This window comes from Harpia harpyja, chromosome 19, assembly GCF_026419915.1.
Source record: "Harpia harpyja isolate bHarHar1 chromosome 19, bHarHar1 primary haplotype, whole genome shotgun sequence".
Lineage (NCBI taxonomy): Eukaryota > Metazoa > Chordata > Aves > Accipitriformes > Accipitridae > Harpia > Harpia harpyja.
Genome location: NC_068958.1, coordinates 21214591 through 21234404, shown reverse-complemented (window position 1 = coordinate 21234404; position 19814 = coordinate 21214591). Strand labels below are relative to the sequence as shown.

At 50.9% G+C, this 19814-nt stretch overlaps 1 protein-coding gene across 27 annotated transcripts in view; it reads right to left on the bottom strand.

The window, feature by feature from the left end:
* The window catches only part of NFASC (neurofascin), a 97297-nt gene that overhangs the window by 63679 nt on the left and 13804 nt on the right, over positions 1-19814 (bottom strand). The window contains exon 1 of one of the 27 annotated variants that reach the window (XM_052814523.1): positions 17226-17334. The exons of 25 other annotated variants lie outside the window; for them this stretch is intronic. The gene's annotated coding sequence lies outside the window, so the exon portion shown is untranslated. Of the gene's footprint in view, positions 1-15746; positions 15769-17225; positions 17335-19814 lie in introns of those variants that run through there. One more of the 27 variants, XM_052814524.1, reaches the window with a different exon arrangement.

The window sequence follows — 19814 nt, the reverse complement described above, 5'->3', positions numbered from 1 at the left end:
ATGAAAGGGAAAAAAATCAGCTTTTAAAATTCCTTTAGGTCCTTCTCCATCTCTCAAGAGCCCTGCTCCAGCATTGGGAGTGCTGTGGATGGTACCACTAGAGAGAAGTTTCTCTGCAGACACTGCCTCCTCTCTTCACAGCTCCTTGGGGATGCCAAGCCAGCACAGTGGGCTGTGTACCAGCCTGGCAGAGCCGCAAACCTTCACAGCCATCTAGAAGAAACTTTGAATCTCTATTTCTCCATGCACATGTCGATTTAACATGTACATTGCTTCCTCCCTGCATTGAGATGGAGGAAATCTCTCCTTCCCACAGATGGTAGAAAGCTGCACTAGCAAATCCTCACATCCCAGCCCCGGAGCATCCCTGCTTCCCCCCCGCGCCGGCAAGCCAGAGCTCCCATCTGCTCGGCACCAACAAGTTTCCCACTGGCTTCGATTGGCATGGCCAGAAGTGGGAGGGGGGAATTTGCCTATGGCAGGCTCTGGCAAGACGAGGCTGCTGACATGCTCCGCTCTTTAGCAGAACACGAACCACATGCCACATAATCCGCTCGCTGCTTCTCCAGCCGGGCTCCGGGCTCCCCCTTCAGAGCTCCACGGCTTCGCAGTGCTCCAGGGCAAACGCTATATGAAAATATCTCCTCTTGCTGCAGAGGTGCAACCGTCAGCGAGAACCCGTTCCAGGCCAAGGCAGCAGAAGCCGGGACCCCAATTCCTCCCAGGCTGATTTGGCCAAAACTTGGCTCTTTGTCATAATTCCCAAAAGCACATCCCTGCAAACTGCAAGATGCGGGATGTCCTGCCCCAGCCCCGCTGCCCTTCGTCCTGCCCCGGGGAAGCTGGGCACACTGAGCAGAGCTCGAGGACTTCCCCCAGGTGCACAAATAACACTGGGGAAGGGCTGAAATTCATCGCCTTCTCAACAGCTTAACAAAATGAGACCTTCCAGAATAACAATGGAAACAAATCCCTTCCCTGTAGCCCTGCTCCTGCAAAATGACTGCGGTCATGAACTCTCCAAGGCAGACGGGGGGCTGTAGAGCAGACACGGAAATGGTTAGCAAGGGGAATCTCTGGTTGAAGTTATATACAGTTAAATAATTCCACAATAAAGGATTGTTTTTAATCAGCTCATTAGGTCCAGCAGGATGCTTTCAGTAGCAATTAGGCATTTATCCTTATTTACGTTTGTAAGAGGAACAGTAAAACTCGAGCAGCTAGTGTTCCCAAGATTCCTACAGCACCATTTAATGCATTTCAGCCACTTAATTAATACTGATTGAATAGCACAGAACAACGTTTCCACAAAGAGAAAACCCTTTTGGTTTCAGATCATGAAAAACATTGATTTAGAGGGAATATATGTATGCGATTCCCTAACAGTGACTAAAGACTTCATTTTGCTCCTGCTCCATTCACGTTCTCCGTAGCCTTCCCCCCCCGCCCCATACATAACATATCAGATGGGTTTCCAGGTTGCTGACTTCCAGGCCATAAATCTACCCCCCGCTTTGGTTTGGCAGTGTCGGGACCTTCTCTCACACCTGGTAAAAACCACCACGTGGGTGCCAGCCGACCCTGACACCCCACCAGAGGAACTGCTCCACGCGGGTGAATCCCCATTGGGAACTACACAGGGAGCTGGGACCCACCCTGCAACACGAAACCTGTGGAATGTGGACGGACACATCCACGCACCTTTTCATTTCCCCAGTTGTACGCAGACGCACACCAGTAAATGATGTACATACAGCCGCATCCCTACAACAGGCATAAGAAGCCATTCAAAGCAAATGTTGCATTACAGCGCAGAAATCAGCGGAAAGAAGGAAAGAAGCGATCGTGAAGAAGCAAAGAAACGATCACAAAGGCAAGACATGATCATTTTGCATCGCCATCCCGAGGGACGGACCGTGCCCTTTCCTGGGGACAGCCAGCAGCGCCTGGGGAGGGCAGCGCTTCCCGCTTGCTTCTGTTTGGAGGAGAGAGAAGCGCTTTGTGTCTGTTCCTGAGGTTGGGTACGGCTTTCACAATTGTTCTGCGGAACAACTGTCAGAGCAAACATTAACAAGTTCATTTGCATCTCGTCTTCTCCCCCTTAAAAAATAGTCATTCCCATCCTTTCAGCAACTAACGCTTCAGACCTACGTACCTTCTAATCACAGGCAAGAAGGAAAGTCAGGCTTGTCATGGGAAACGGGTCCTAAGCTAAGATTATTGATGGTCCAGTGCCTATCAACAATCATTTTCTATACCCGCTGTAACCCCAAAGGAGTCCCCAAACACATCTTTGCTCCTGTCCTCTGAACAAAAAGACATTTCTCAAAACACGACCTGCAGCAGCAGAGGTTTGCAGAGATAGGCGCTTTCGACACCATCACTGCAAACCCTCCGTAAAAACTCCAGGCAGACCAATTTGTTCGGGATAACTGCCTATAGACTCCTCCCATTACGTTTTCAGCACATCTTTAAGAAACATACGCACAGGCCGTTTCTCACAGCCCCTGGTTTCTTGTCTCATTCCTCCACGGGATTTTTGCCATATGCTGCATTTTCCTTTCACTCCCTGTAACTCTCCTGCCTTGCACGTGGGTGAGTTTTCAATCCCAGACCCTGCAGGCTGTATGCATTTTAAAAGAACCGAGCAAACAAACAAGCATTGAGAGAAGGTGCCGTGATATCACCAGGAACAAGGATGGCTTCCTAAAGTCACCCACCAGCACATGCCAGGAAGAGCCGCGGCAGCATCCCTCCGACTCCGCATAGGGCAACACGTGGGAAGTGGGAACGAATCCGTCAATCCCCTGAACTTTAAAGCTGATGCCAGCAGTATGGAGATTTATACTTTAGCTTGTCTCCATAGCTATCAGCCAGCCAGAGCTCACCCGACCTTCCTCCTGCAGCCCTCTTGAGTCGGGACCGGCTGCACTCAGGCTCCAATTTCAGAAATATTTAAAAAATGCAGGAGGAAGGGGATAATTGCACTTGCTGCTATTCAGAGCTGTGGCTGCATTTTGCAGTGTTTGAGTGCAGGCAGTGGTTACACTTTCAGGAGGTAATTCATTCCCTCGTAGAGCTGCGCGTCACTACTGAGAGCACAGGTAACTCCAGGGACAGACTCTTAATCTATCATGGTCATATCTCGGCACTACATAAATGTGAATTAATTTATCATCCTGTCCTTCTGGTAATGTAAGGAAATACTGTCATTCTATTAACCTCTCCGGACTAGAGTCCCTCTGTGTAAGTGTTACCCCAAGGTCAGACAAAAGATATGGCGTGAGTGGGAAATGAGCTGAGATCACTGGAGTACTCGGTTTAATCAGAAAATACCATTTAACCTTTACAAACCGGTCACAGTCAAGGGAAAAAAAAAAAAAATAAAAAAAAAAGCCTGAAACTTTCCATGGAAGACGATGATGTGGCCTTCGCCAGCCGGCACATCACCCACGAGCCCGTGCCATGCCCCCGCGGCAGCTGGGAATTGGCCCCGCGACAGCTGATCCGCAGGCTGCTGGGGCCGCTCCGGGGACCCGCGGGGCACCGGGTCACACCGGCCCCGCTAATCAGCTTCCCACCCTCCTGGGGAGCCGCTTGTTTCCGCATCTCTTCCTTTCATCAGCAAGAGTGAGAAGCGAGTAAGAAAAAAACCAATTCATCGGAGTTATCCTTGGTAGGAAACAAAGGAGCTCCAGAGCATCGTTTCTGCAGGGGCTGCATCTTGGGCATCGCATGACACTTAAGGAACACAGGGTGGGTTACAGCTAAGATGAAAAAGCAATCATTTTTACTTGTTATTTTGGGGGAAAAATATTTAACAACTCTCCTTATCTTGCAGCCTATTTGGAAAAATACAGGGTCATTTACTTGATTAGGATGTTGCTTTGTTTAAGAGGGACAAGGAAGGGAACTGGCGTGAAAAATGTGGATTAAAAGGGAAAAAACACAGGTGGGAAGGTTTCCCAATGAGAAGCTTTAAGGGGCAGTTTTAGGGCACAGGACACACTGATGACACACACCCGTTCTGGTGCTGCACAGGACCCTGCCTGCCAGGACTTCACCTGGCAGCGGGTGATGCTGAGGCTGGTCCAGGAGCTTCTCAATCCCCATTTCTACACCAAAGCAGGAGCCCCAAGAGCCAAACCCCAAAGTGGCTGTCGGGTCGTGCCTGTGAGGAACACTCTGGGCATCTTGTCCAGTTCCTGATGGAGCAGCACCCACACTCAAACCCAACCCCAACAGCAGCACTGCCAATCCCGCTCCCCCCCGGCAGTCTCGGAAGAGGTAGAGGCAACAGGGTACCAGTCCCCCACCCTCACAGCAAAGCTCCTTTCCAAGACCATCCATCCCACGCTGCTGCTCAGGGGGAAGCGTGACAGAGCTAACAGCAAGGGGGGATGCTCAGCCTGCGAGCGGTTAATGGCTGCCCCCGCTGTGTCCCTTGGCCACCCCTCCCAGGGACGGCAGCATCTGGCCCCTGGTGATTAGCCAACTGCTAATCACGCAGAGCAATAGCTATAAACAGCAACTGTAGGACAGTTCGTACAGCAATTGCTGTGGAAAAGCTGCCTTTCCCCTTCTGGCTCCCACGCGAGTCTGCTCCCCTTCCCTCTGCAGGGCACGACCCCGAGGAGGAACATGTAGACCTGGGGGTTTGCAGCAGGTTGAGCCTCTCTAATAAAGATGATAGATGCAAGACCTAGAAAGAGGCAAGAATATGTATTTCTCTAATTGCACAGGGCCAGGAGATGATCTGGCTTGAATTCATTAAGGGCACCAACCCTTCCTTCCCTCCTTGTACACTGGTCATAACCTGCACCTCGTCCACACCGGTGCTGTGCCTCGAGATGCTCAGGGGGGTGGTTGTGGCGATGGGCAAAGCCACTTCGGGCAGAGCACCCCAGCGCTGACCTCCCACCGCCCGAGGAGCCATCGGATGTGGGAGCGAGCCGACGCTGATCCCCGTGCCTTGCACCGCAGACCCAGCAGCCTGCAGCTCTCGACCCTGCACAGAGCATCAAGCGCGACTTATCCCAGCAGCAATTTCCTCCTGCGGCTGCTTCTCGTTCATGACAGCAAATAACGGTGACCCAGGCAGAAGCTGCGTCTCAGCTCACATCTCGGCAGCGCTCTGGACAAGACTGCAGCGAGGGTTCGATAACTGTGAACTGGCCGAGCCTCCCAGATGCACGCTGCTGGCCGCAGTCGATCCCCGTGGCTGGAGGAGACCGCAAGACGTGGCAGGGGACACGCTGCCCAGGCAAGGTCCCCTCCCTCTGTGCTTTCATTCAGTTAAAAAGCTCAAAAAGTCAGCAAGACATTGAATCTGCAGTTGGTCACATAGAGGTCCCAGGAGGAGATGGGTCCCGCAGGGTCCCACGAGCTACAAGAGCTGCCCTGCCCCTGCCCAGCCTCTCCCCTTCCCATGCCAAGGGTTTTCCCAGAGCCCCCAGCATCTCTCAAACCCTCAAGTCATAACTAAATGGTGACTTATTCAACTGTGCCACCAAAGCCCCTCTTTGGTACGTGCCACACGAGCCGCCTACGTTCTCCCGTACGCCGTGCCAGGCAGGGCAAGCCGCCCTGTTCAGCTGCATCCAGGGACGTGATGCACGTTGTCACAGATGCGCACGCCCTGACACCGCAAGAAGGGTTTTCCCTTTGCACAGAGGGAAAAGGTTAATGAAGCAAAAGGGCCTGCCCCGCAGCGTGCAGGTGCCCAGGGGTTAAAAGGCCCTTGGCTGCTCCAGGAAGCCAGTTTGGTAACTAAATGAATTGGAGTATTTGTGTTTCTGTCTCAGGTTACTTAGGTCCTGGTCACTTGTGATCACTAAAGAGCCTGGGAAAAATCCATTAACCCTTCCATTACCCTCTAACTCCCTCCCAGGGATCCCCAGTGCCCTGATGAGTCCTTTGACTTGGAGGAAAGCTTGCTTTCAGCCTCAGCAGGGTCCACACCACAGCCCAGAGCGGTCCCCAGCATCAATGAGAGCTGCTGTGCCCCTACCCAGAGCCAATGTCCCCAATGTCCCTAACGTCCCAGTTTCAGCGGCCGGGCAGGGGCAGCGCTGCCACAAGCAAACCCAGGGACAAGGGTGAGCCAGGGGAGCAGCGCAGGAGCATCCCTTGGCAAATGCGGTGGCAGAGGGACCTGGGAGAGCCCTGGTCCTGCCTGTGCCTCTGCAAACATGGGGTTATTCCATGGGGTTTCCTTTCAAAACAAGTTACCAAGATTTTCTGTTTAGCAGAGGGAAGAGAAAACAATTGCAGTAGTACAGACTAGCCTTGTTTTATTAAGCAGAACACTCCCTCCGTCAGGGAAATGCAGCTATTTCAATATAGCACGACCAGAAGGAAGGTGAATACTTCTGGGGTTTAGGGTTGAAAAGTAGAAGTAGCCGCTCTAGAGCAGCCACTCCGAAGCTCTTTCAGACCTGCTCGCAGTTGTGGGTGCCCTTCAGGATGCACTGAATGGGTGCAATTATTCAAGTGCTGAACGTTCCCCACTGGAAATTACAGTATTCAAAGGTGAAGGACTTGAGCACAAAAGCTTTAATTTTCATGGGGTGGTGTAAGACCAGAAGAAGAACTGGGACAAGAGCTACCAGGAGGAGCAAGGAGGGTTTTGCCCCTGAGAGCAGGAGGCAGAAATGGCACTGAGGGCTGCGACCAGCTCCGAGGAGCCGATGGGCAGCGTCACGGCCAAGTCCTTCTGCGCCTCCTCAGAGGGCTCAGGGAACAAAGCGGGACTGTGCAGCCGCCCGCCCGCGCAGGAATGCACCTTCCGAGAAGCTGGAAATGCCACGTTCCCAGTGGGAACACAACATGGCACGGGCTGGCCAGACCCGGCAGAGATGCTGAGGTCTGTGGGGACCCACCTGCCACAGCCCCACGGGTGTTTCCCCAGGTACGCAGGCTCTGCTCCTCCTTTACAGTCTCCCCCATCCTTTTGGCTGCTTTTCATAATGCTCCTGATTTTCCCCTTCAACCACCACCCACCCAGCCACCTCCACCTCCAGCGTAGGTCTCCAGACACCATCTCCCCCCCAGTCTGTAACTGGATCAAACACACAGGTGTCACCAACAAGGCAGGAACATGCCTGCTGATGATTAATCCCGTAAGTGAGCTGTATTTACAGACACTGGCTCTTCCCCAGAGCCTGGCCGAAGTCCCTCAAGCTCTTGTATCACCTTACAGCTAGTCATGATGTGCAGGCAGCTGCCAGACACCGTGTCCTCCATCCACCACCCTTAGACCAGCAGCCCCCGCTGCGTGGAGCATGGCTCTCCGGGACCACATCCTTACGCTGGGTATCAGCCCAAATCCGGAGATAAATCTCCCAAGAAGAGTCAATGGAGGTAATTAAGCTGCTCTGCTCTTCCCAGACAGAGTCTGGGAGCACATCTGATTCCCATGTTCTGCAAAATGCCTTTGACATTTAATTTCAAACCCTAGGCGCTTCGACAGCAGTGACAGAGCAAAGCAGCAGCAAATCTGACATTTCATCCCTAAGCCATCTGATGTACAACCTTTAGACGAGACTACAGTACAGAACAGTTCGGAGAAATGGGAAGGGATCAAGAAAGATAGGGCAATTCTTGAAAACCTTATATAAAAATGCAAACAACAAGGCTATCTGGAAGTCTGCCCCTCTCAGTAGCACTGGATTTGCTTTTGCAAAAACGCTGCGTAACACGTTTTCCTTGCCTTGTGCACACTTAGACCCTAATTACATGTGGGGAATCACAGGAAGGAGATCATTACCTCTCATCTACATTCCCTTAAGTCACATTACTACAGTATAATGGAGCTTATGGCTGGGAAATCTGATTTTCAATGACTGCCCACCTGCCATAGCTTCACAAATCTTCACAAAAAAATTACCTTTAACCGGACTATTCTGCAGGCATAAAGCGTATCTTGTAATGATTTTGCAAAAAGGGCAAACCAAGTATCACAAATCCACATTTTCAGCCAGTTTTCCAAAGGAAAAAGCCTCCCCGCACTGCTTGGCTTTCAGCTGGTCACTGCCAATAACTCCTCAACCTGCTGGCCCATTTCAAATCCAGCTGGGGAACCCTTTGCCTCTGCTAGAGACATTCAATTCCTGCAAATTTCATGAAAATGGCTTGTCAGGGAGCTTTCATCTTATGGGACAGACATTCATCTAGGAGACTTTGATATGCAGACTTTATTAGTTGTGCAGTTAAAAATCAAGCCAGCCCTACAGATCTGGCTGCGTCCCCCTGCACCTACCCACCACCCTGACCTGGGCAGGCTGGGCACCTTCACTCCCCCTTCCTCCCTCAGACCCCACCAACAACATCTGAAAGTAGTTTATTTCCCAACAGAAGCAGTTGGCGACTCAGAGTTAATGGTCTACGTGTCTCCCACTACCCGCCTATAACGTTTTGGTGGCCCCGTTCTCCCTGCCTGTCCTCAGATGTGAAATATTGACAGCCTTTGATGACAGACAGCGCGTTTTAGCCTGGTATAGCAGAGATGGTGTGAAATCACACGTTATTTATTACCCTGAGCTCAGAACTAGAAGGGAAACACCATTCTCCGGTATTTCTCAGCAATGCCTTCACAAGTTTGCCAGCACGTTTTCACATTACTCTGCATAAAATTCTCACCCTTTGCAACACGGCCATTAATATTGCCGGCACAGTCACTCCATCTGCCTTTTGAGCCCCCTCCAAAACAGTAATAAGTTAATTGGTAGAAGCATTTGGCTTCTACATAATGAAGTTGGCACAAAACCAGCTTTTAACCTTCAGGACTGAGTACAGGATGCAGGATAGGGATTACTTGTTCACTGTGTTTAAAAAAAAAATAAAATAAAAGGGACGTGTATGCATATCGAAAGACTAGGCTGGTGCTTAGTATTTCTTTGAAAAGAGTCAAACTGAAGGCAAAGGCTGCGCCCAGCGCTGGGCACAGCATCCTCCCGCGGAGCTTCTCCCGCAAGCTTTGCTGGAGAGGAGCTGCTCCGTGCACCGCTGCTCCCGAGCTGCCCTGCAAATCTGCTGTCACTGGTGCCAGGCGTGACGCCCACGCCGATCCAGCAGCGTTTCTGGCACTAGCTGTGAAAACGGGAAGGCAAAAGCAACCAGCTTGTGCCCTGAAAAGGTGCAGATGGGCACAGGAGCAGCGTAGGTGTCAGCAATAAATAAGTAATAGAAGAAAAAAAAAAAAACAGCTGCAGCACTAACCATTGCTTTGTGATCTCCAGCTGTGCAAGGTCAATCCTGAGACTCCAAGCAGTATTTAGTTGGGAGGTCAGTTTGAGCCAGGGGACGCATGAGCTAAGGACCATTATCATTTCCAACATCGCACAGGCTGGAAGATACGAAACCCGTGTCCTACAAACCCTTGCAAATACAAATCTCCTCTCGCTGACAAGGACTGGAAGCAGAGGAAAACTTGACTAGATAAATAATGGAGTTTAAAGACAAACAGAAAACAAAGCAAAGGAGAACTTCAATATTTAACTACTCCACTGTCTCCCACCTCGTCTCAAATTCACCCAGCCGAGCTCTGTATCATGGTGGTGAACCACTACAAATGTTAAATGCAAAATATCTTTGTAAAACACTGTAGCTGACAGAAACAAGGGGTAACGAGAAGGGATTGGGAACTAAGGGCTGAATCGGCAATTTTCTTGAGTTCTGTATGCCAGAGTTTGAGCTGAAATCTGGCTTTGGTTTTCCAGTAAAATACTTAAATGCTTTTCCCCCCGACATTACTCGGGGAGAGGAGAAATGATCCTATTGAGTAACACCCGAGATCACTTCTGGCAGGAACCACGGAGGGAGCGTCGGGGCAGCTGGTGCTCAGCGTCGCTCAGCCAAAGCATCCCAACGCTTCCCGTCCCCGAACCGCGCTGCCGGCCCCGGCACCCTGGCCACGCTCCAGCTGGGCAGGCTGCCTGCCCTGCCTGCACTGCTGCCTGAATAGGGCTTGGGAAGAACCAGCGCTGGGCCAGGCACCGACCGGGCTCAGGGCACGACTGGTCCCAGGGCTTTTCAAAAAAAAAAAAAAAAAAAACCACCAACAAAAAAAACCCCAAAACAAAACCAACTGTTCCCAAGCTCCTTCCCTTGACTTCCCCCAGGACAGAAGATAATATAGAAATGCAGAACATGTTCCACGTTGGCTAAAGCAATATGGAAAATAGTAAATGTTTTTCACGTGGTTTTTGAAAGAGTTTCTTTCCCTTTTTTTCTAGCACAAACTGCTGATGCTTTCCAAGCAACATTATTCTTACACTGCAGGAGCTATGCGAGCTTGGGTTTTGTGTAGTAGCTTTAAGAGTAGAACAGAATCCCAAGGAAAGCTACACACTGACTTTGATTTAAAAAATAGAGTAAATTTGAGTTTCTTAACCAAAATGCACACAGAGAACCATGTGGAGCTGGATCACTGTAAAAGGGGAGGAAAAAAAAAAAAAAAGCAATACACTGATTCAAAATTTTCCAATATTCACTGTAGTGCCGACTGCAACATCCCCAGCCTGCAGGTCTTGCTTGCCCTCAAGAGCCAGTACCATAACGTATGCACCAGTACCACCGCTTGTGGCTGCCGGACTTGAAGGTTAAGCCTGGTTTCTTCCATGCTACCATAGAGCTATACACTCAAATCCCATTGAGAGCTAATGGCACAGAAGAGCCTAACCCATTTAGACATTTCTCCACTTTAAGACTTTGTTAGAAATGTTGATAAGGCAAGCATACTCTTAAAAGATAGCTACGTTAAAAAATCATCACTCCCCAGAGATATTTTCACAGCTCATTTATTAAACCCCTTCAAAGAACAGAGGGGAAGAGCCAGCTTCAATTGTTTTTAAGCTATAACAAGCAATGAGAGAGGTTCAGTTTTGCCTTCCAGCCTTGCTGCTAGTTTCACTTCTAACAAGCTGCACTTCAAGGCAATGCACTTGCCACACAACCAGCTTTATTTCAAACCCAGTGTGAACAAAGGGAGAGCTAGCCACAAGCCTGATCACTTCTGGGCTGATCCTGTATCCCCCCAGCTGCATCTTTATACCCAATTCAACCGGGCTGCTGGCTCAAGAGTTACACTCTAATTTAAGGATGGGATTTTCATGCTCGTTCGCAGACATGCCCACACTCAGTACTACAAAATGGTAAAGCAACACCGTCCCCATCAGAAGGTACCAAGGGGCTTCTGTTAATGAGCTTTGGCTTGGTCCCAAGCAGGACCACTTGTTTTTTCTTGCCTGAATATATATATAAAGGCAGCAACAGCATTTTCCAGGTGCTCTTGTCAGAAGAAGAGTGTTGCTGCCTGGCTGCAGGAGGAGGTGGGTGGCTGCAAAGGCAACCGCTACCTGGGCAGCAGGCAGGGCTGGGAAGGCAGCTCCTGAGGGTTTATCACCATCTGAGAAGGAAATGCATTTGTAAAAACTTGGTTGAAACATTGCTTTTACAAATGCAGGCAGAGGAATTGGGTCTGTACCATTCCGGACATGGGAAGATGCCCAAACCCTATTCCCCTGAGGACCTCAGTCTGCTCTCACTTGGCAAGCGCTTCCCAAAGTAACTGGGGAAATCACAAGCCTGTCAGAACCGAGCTCATTGAAGCAGCTAGAAATTTTTTCACTGCTCATAACACACTCCTTTTTATGATCTTACAATTACAAACAGCTGTTTATTTTGCTAGTTAGCTCTTTTAAAACGTTCTTTCCAATATATAATGAAGTGTCAGGCATTTTCCAGGAATTTTCGGAGCAGAAAAAGTTTGGCACTCTATTATTTGAGAATCACTGAAAGGGTGCAATTAGCTTAAGAACAAGCATCTATTCTGGGTGGCAACCTCAGGATCCTTCCTCTGGCATCCAAACAGGCACCATGTGACAAGCGGATGCCAAGCAGCCGAGCCTCCCTCCCGCTCAGGCATGCATACAATTCCCATAATATCTGCCTCCCAGCCTTGCTCATAGCTCAGAAAGCTGGTCAAAACCTGCAGGCATCTGTAACCCTTTGTATGCTTTGCATCGTTTGAGAAAGCTGCGGAATTTCAGGAAACACGAGCAAACCCAATGCCAAGCCCCCATGCGAGGTGCAGCCGGGTCCTCCCTGCCCAGTGCAGGCAGGAATCAGGGCTCTCACCTCTCCTGCCCGCAGCGTTTTCTACAGCTGTAAGAGGATTAAATTACAGTGGCATTAAATCAAATCAGTCCCTCATCCACCCCAGCTAACAAACAGGTTTCCACCATCAAAATCTGGAGGAACGCAAGAGAGGCGAGCTTTGAGTTTTGGAAAAATGAGGATTTCCATGAAGGAGGAACGAAGCCTGGCAGGATCGAACCCTGCTGGAGAGCCCACAGGCAGGCACAAAAGCCATTTAGGCTTGAGAGCATCACTGACTCGCACATCAAGATCAGAGCAGGATGGTTTGGAGGCGCAGACACCCTCGCGGGATGTCAGACCCCTTTTTGGGGGTCACGAGCCCCCAGAGCTCTCCCCAGCCACTCACTCGCATCCCCCGGGAGCGCAGCACTTGTGCGTGGCCATAGCAACCCACGTTCATGCGCAGAAATGCCTGCCTGAGCAAAAAAAGGGGGAATTCGCTCCCCAGCTCAAAAATTATTCATGAGAAATTAGTGAGAGCTACAACAAGCCCTCTGAAGCGTGCTCCCCCCCAGCCCTGCCTGGGCATGGGCAGGCAGAGGATCTTCCTCTCCATTCCCCTTGGCAAAAAGCTGTTAATTTAATATTAAAAAAGGAAAAGAGCACTTTCTTGCCATGTCAGTTCTGAAGCACCAGTTTGAGTGCCTTTTTTTGTTGTTGTTGTTCTTTAATTAGGAGAAAAACCTTCTTGAAGGGAGTCTCTGAGCAGTTGGCAGACAGGCTGGTCACCCCATCACTGTTTTCAGACCCCCTCTCCTATTCCTCTAGTTCAGCTCCCATTGCAGCCTAAGCCAGCATGAGTTGCTCACATCAGAGATTTCTAACCCCATTTGGATGGGGGGGGGGGGTGTTGGTTTGGTTTGGGTTTTTTTTATTCCAAATGCCAAACCTGATCTTGCACCGAAAGGTAACTTCAGCCTGCAGACAGAGACTCGCAGGGATGCAGCAATGCTACGGGGACAGGGGCAGCCCTGAGCCACCCTTTTCCCCATCCCTCTGCCCCAGACACCCACAGCCTTTTGCTTGCTTATTTTCATCTTAGCCCTTTCCTGCACTCATGTGCAGTCTAGCCAACAAGGGGCAGAGAAATCCCATTACTTACTGCGGTAAATAAACTGACATGGAAAAGAAAATACCCAGTCAGGATATATAAGCAGCTGATTCAATTAAAGGACCATGTTCTGCCACAATTACATGATGGTTGAGAAACCAGAAACCTCCTTACCATTCCTACCCCACCAGAGCTCAATAAGCATTTCCCACTGGGAATCACAGCTGGTTGTCCCTGCGGCTCAGGGACTGCTTGCCCCTTCCCTCCGGAGTGGGCAGAGGGTTTGCTCAAGCCGCGGCAGGAGAGCGTGCATGCAGAGGGGCCAGCACTGCCCAGGGTCCCCGCTGCACCCCCCAGGAGTCTATTACCCATCCAACAGCCTCATTTCAGCCATTTTATGCTAATTATTTTCTGTACAGTTTTATGCAAATTCTTCCTACAGAGAGAGATGCATGGAAATGTATTTGCCATACTCCAAGTGCCGGCAGTGTGATCAGCTCATCTCATCAGCCTCTAGACACGCCTGGTCCCGCTCCGTTTGGGATGCTAATACCATCCTGCCGGGTCATTGCTGGGATGCAGGCGAGCTTGCCCCACGTTACGCCCTCTTCACCAGTTCCCAGCAAACTGGCTGCTAGATATGACATGGTGACTACCGGCTCTTGTTGCATCTCCACCACCGCAGCCCAGCATGGAGCCCGGCGGGGTATAATTTTGACCTGCCTTTCAACGCTGGGACTGTACCGCACAATTATGGGTATGGAAGGAGAGATGCCAGGGCAACAGGAGGAGGAACACAAAAGGCAGCAAAACTGAGCTTATCCAGAGACTCCGGTTTCTGCTTTCCCAAATTCAGATGCTTCACGGACAGGAGAGGGGCCGACACTTGAGCTACATACAGGGGAGACTGACCTGCAGGGAACTGGGGGTCCATGAAAGTGAGTCCCCCCCTAACAGATGTCTCACAGAGCATATTCTGAAAACAAACCAGCAACACTGAAACGCAGTTGTTGCTATCAGAGCTTTTAGGATTGGTTTCCCAGTCAACCTTTCAAGAGGTTTTCATTTTAATCAGATCAAATTACAGCAACAGACAGGTACGACTGATGTATATAACTCAACGCAGCATCTCCAGAGCAACGCGGCTGCAATTACACCCAAACCATCTGACCATGCAGCCTGTGTCAAAACCTGGAGCAGCTCAGAGAGCAGCTCTCCTCCCCGCAGCATGGGCAGGGCTAGGGGTAAAGGCTGAATTTGTGTGCTGGGATGTGCCGGCTGTTGTTGGGGGCAATGGAGATGCAATATCTTCCTTGCACCACACAGCTCACGAGTCCCCCTGGATGGATGGAGGAGAGCAGGGAGACAGATTTCTGGATCACCAGCTCGTACATGCCTTTTGCATTCCTCCAAAGCACGAAGCCAACCCAGCGGGCTGCACTCTCCTTCATGCACAGAGCTTTCTAGGGCCTCAAGAGCCAAAGCATCTCAGTGCAAGGAGGGTTTGGGCAAAGCAGAACAAAGCCTGCCATTAAATAGTAATGAAAATGCCCAGCACAGTTTATGGGAGGAAGACGACACTAATCACCTCCCCAAGGAGTTAACCTTCATCATCTCCATCTCCTCATGCCCAGAGGCTGCAGGGTACTCTAATCCCTCCTGCCACTGCCTTGGGGCTGCCTGCAATGCAGGGCTGGGCAGGCAGACCCCGCTGTGGTACCTGGTCTGCTCCCACTGCTTGATATCTGCCCTGGGGGGGCATCTAGAGGTGTTCTGGAGTAACCTCCTTCCCACACCAGCTTGGATCCAAACCAACCCACAGCACAGTGCAAGGGAGCAGGAGGCTACAATCAGCTTACACCCAGATTACTGCAGAGCCACCAACTCCTTTTGCAAGAAAAAGCTTATTAGTAACCCAAGAAGTCAGGATAGCACTTCTACATCTTGCCCTAAAGCTCTCTGGATTAAAAGAGAAGCAGCCTAATTAAACCAAAAGGTACATATGTTTCTGATGAATGCTGGTATTTACACCACCCCACCCCCCCCCAGAGGAACGAGCTGTTTCCATCCAGGCACAGCAGCAGCGTTATTCAGCTCCATCTCGGTGACAAGCAGCCCCGAGAACAGGAATCAAGGGGTTAGATGCACACGTCGTCCCTGCCCGCCTTGGAAAAGAACGGAAAGCAAGAAAGTCAAAAGACACACTGCGATAACAGAAATCAAAACCCAATTAACTTGCCCCAGGCAGCACCCAGCCATGGCAAAATGAGGCAATTGAAGAGCAAAGGGGGGTTCGGGTGCAGGCGGCCGTTCTCAGTAGGACAGACGCACAAGGACGGAGCCACCGGCAGGTCTCACCCCCAAGGTGACTCATGCCCTTGGGAGGCCCTCGGGACACGCCGGTCAGCCCTCGAGCAGGACACAGTAGCAGACATTCCTGCCTATACTACTGCAAATGTCCCAACACCCAAGGCTTTTACAGAAAATCACCACCACCTCCTCACAAGTTACTTTCCAAAGGCAGAGAGCCGCCTACCTTTGCCTTTCCCATTTAAGACACAGTTTTTCCCCTCCAGAGCTCAGGTTAAAGTTCTCCATGTCCTCCTTCCCAAACACAAAGTGTCTCCATGTGCCAGGGAGGATGCACTAAGCCCCTCGCAGAACTGTGAACCCTGCAGCTCTGCTGGCATCCCCCAGCCCCGGCACAGAGCCGACCTGCCTGGGGACGAGCCAAAAAATCACTGGGCTGCTGCCCAAGACCCTTTCCCCGTCCTCCCCCGTCCCACTGACACAGGGCTGCGTTTTCTCCAGCCCACCCGTCCCTGCGGGCCGGTGAAGGGGAGAAGGCACAATAGCTGTTATTAATAACTCCGACTTTCTTCTCCCTTCCCTCCCTGCTCTTGCTGGATTTTCCTTCATGAATAATGCAGGAGCTGTGGTGCAGGACACTACCCACTCTGTCCCCCGCCGGTCCCCGAGCCAGCAGGGAGCGAGTTCGAGTGCCAGCCAGGGCCTGTCCCCGTGTCCTGGGCACCAGTGCCACCGGTACGACAGGGTTTTGTTCCCAGATGCAGCTTCCTTTTGTTCCAGCTCCGCTGGCAGCGGCGTCCGCGGCGGTGAGACAGACCCGCACATCATGCGGCAAAGCTGCTGAGGAGGCAGGGCGGAGATCTCACCGACACCGGAGCCAGCCCGTGGATCGAAAGTTCTAAGCCAAGGATTTCTAAGTATTTCAGCACAATTTTCCCCCTCTCCAGCAGCAGCGTGTCCATTTTACAGCTATGGAAACTGAGGCAATAAAGGTGAGGAGTTGCAGGGAACCTTGTCTTCTACCACGCTCCTTTGAGCGACTCTCAGATTGCTGAGGTACCAACTCTGCTGGTACCAAACTGAAGTGCAAGAAAGTGAATTAATTAAAGCCCCCCCCCGCTCTTTTACCCTGTAGCCACAGTCCTAATGGGCCCCAAACATAGACTTCAGAGCCTCTGCTGACAATGTTATTTATTATTGCAAGGTATAAGATGAAGCCTGAGAAGTGTGAACCCCTCCAGTTCAAGGAAGAGAAGCCGAGGAGGAGGCTGGCCCATGGTTTGAGGGGACACCCTTCGGACAGCATGGGCTTTCCTGCTCTTCTACCAGGTGGGGGTAGAAAACAACGAAAATTCCCTTTGAGCTCCCAGGTGCTGATCTTGCAGTGCAGAAAGCACGACGTGTGCTGCAGAACCGGGCTCCAAAGGTCTCTTAAACCCTGCCTGCTCCCAAACATGAACCGTCCTTGAGACTCTGTGCCCAGTACAAGGTGTCCTGCCTCGAGCTGCTGTGCGCTGGGAGGCGCGTGGCCTTCCCCCCACCCTCCAAACACCCACCGGACTGCGACGCATCCGTCCTCTACCACCACAACGGTCTAACCAACACACGAGCAGGGCTCAAACGCGACGAAGCGCAAGCAAACAGAGCAAAGCAGCTGCCTCCTCCCAAACCCGCTTGGCTCCAACCGTTCTGCTGAATCACTTACTGCATTGCCGGCACCGCTGGTGGGACCTTCCCCGAGCCTTGCGAGGCTCACGCCCGAGATGCAGCACCCAGCAGCATCAGCTGCGGGTTTAACTCCTGGAGCATCGCAGCACACCAAAGGCATTCAGAGCCAAGGAGGGGATAATTACCTCCCAGCAGGTTTCAGCAGAGTCTGAACTGTCCTACCCCGCATATAATTAACTGCAGCTCTAAGTTAAATGCCTTTCTGCCAACCAGACTGGAGCTGCCAGGAAAGAAACGCTCTCCCCATGAGGCTGGCTGCTGGGGTGCAGAGGTACCCGGGCACAGCTGAGAAGCGGGGTGACTCCCAGGCAGACGCGTCTCAGCTCGTTCCCACACGCCGGTAGCAGCGTGGGCTGAGCAGGCAGACGTGAACAGGTTTTCCTCATCGTGTCCCCCATGGTGCAGACAAGATGACTCAGAGCACAGGGGGGGGCAAGGCAGGGTAAAATAGAGGGTGAGGAAAAGGGCAGAGGGTGGGCAGGAGGAGGGCAGAGAGCGGGGGGGAGAAGGGAGCGAAGATGCCAGTGGGGTCCTGGAGCCGGAGAGTGCACGGTCGTTTGCAGCTTTGCAACGAGAGCCAAAGGCTGCAGCAAAGGCTGCAGCAAAGCCTGCACCAAGCGGGCATTAGTTCCCATACAGATCCCGAGTCCTCATTGCAGGGCACTTCTCCTCCTCCCAGTAACACCAGTATGGATGCACTGCCCCCCCCATCATCACACGGGGCCTTTAACAGCACTGCGCTTGCAGGATCGGGGAGCTCGCTGGCACGGCACGGGCTGTGGCACCTGCCGAAGGAAGCGGGATGGGGCAGGCAGGCCAGCCTGTACAAGGACGGAGGGACACAGGGATTTTTCCGTCTTGAACAGAGAAACAGGAGATTGCTCCCCTCCCAAAAATGCTTTCCTGGGCCAAAGACAGCTTATCCCAGAGCTGCTCCGGGCTGAGCAGCGGGGTGAGACCTCCACCCGGGTCCCAGGTCACTCAGCCTTCCCCTCCAGATGACTCGACACTTTCTGATCCATGAGAAGGGCTGAAGTGATTCTGCATTCCAGCTCTGATGTGAAAAAATCCCCCAAATCTGAATCTCAGACCCTTTTCAGGCTCATTCGCCCTCGTGGTACATCCTGTGTTTTAGTATTTTCCCAGTGGTGAGACACAGCTTTTAAAGAGCCAACCACAAAACATTGAAGAGAGGCGATTTAATTAAAAAATGGGCACAGTCCGCATATTTATCCCAGTTCCTCTGGTAATTAGGAAACAGATGGGGGAAGGCGGGGAGAGAGACAGGAATCTTTGTTAGGTTAATTGTTTGAAGTCACTAAATGAAATATAGGTGGCCTGATTTCCCTGGAGGATCGTACACAAACTTAAGGATAGACTTTTGCAGAGAATAAAATAGGGAGTTTCCCAGTGAAGGACAGCAGAAGATTATGACTAATCAGGCAAGAACAGAAGTGATAAACCCAAGGAAAAAACAAAGCTCCCCTTTGTAGCTTCAAATGAGGAATCGACCAATCTGATCCACAACTTCATTACCATCTTATTAAAACACTATTTCCATTTTCCTGATTAAACGGGTGCGAGTAGAGAAGTCTCTGTGATCTTGGCTGTCCTCCAGCGGAGGAGGTACTTTGGTGCCGAGAGGTCTAAGCCCCAGAGCCAGTTCAGATAACACCTTTTTGAGCAAGTACTTCAATTCTCTTGCTTCCCAAGGTGCCCTCCAAGGACGCACCTTCCTCCCAGCTCAGATGTACCCAGGACCTGATATTTCGGAGCTAACACAGCAACATCTCCCTTGTTTTCCGGCTCCTGTCTCCCAAGCATTTGGTATTAATGCTCACTGGATGTTGTATGCCAAGGGGTATGTTCTTATCTCCACCAACAAGAGCACACAGTTCTCCCCCCCTAGTGCTGCAAAACTTACCCTTTAGTAGCAATTACTGTTCTAATAACTTTAAGCCTCAAATAACTGATCAGAAGGTTATTTGTGACAGCTAATTTAATCACAAGTGCAATGCACCTCAATCTCCATAACCCCTCCAAATCCTTTCTCCCCCATGAAAGGGCATCGTCACCACCACAAACTGATTTCGGCTCGACTCTGCTGTCTGTATTTCTCATTAACCCAGAGTAGCTGCCGAGATAATTACAGAGTCAGGCTTGCTGATCCGGATTATTGAGATTGGGCAATGCCCAACAGGCAAGCCAGCAAGCACAAACAGATTTCAAACCACTAGAAAATTAGAGTGGGGCTGGAAGGGAGAAGGATAAGGGGTCCAATGCAATGGGACAACGAGAGCAGGACCAAGCCTTGGGATTTGAAACCATAAGCCACATTCCTACCAATCGATTAGTTACTTCTCTCTGTTTTTCCTTGCATTCAGGCAATGCCTTCCCGCTATCTGGTGAAATTAAAACATGATTCAGCCTCTTGAAGAATAAACATTAAAGAGATATAAGTAAGATCCGAGTTTAAAAACTGAATTACTTTTAATCTGCAAAGATTGCTTAATGAAGATCCTCAGGTGAACTACCACGATACCAAAGAGACTAAACGTGATGCAGG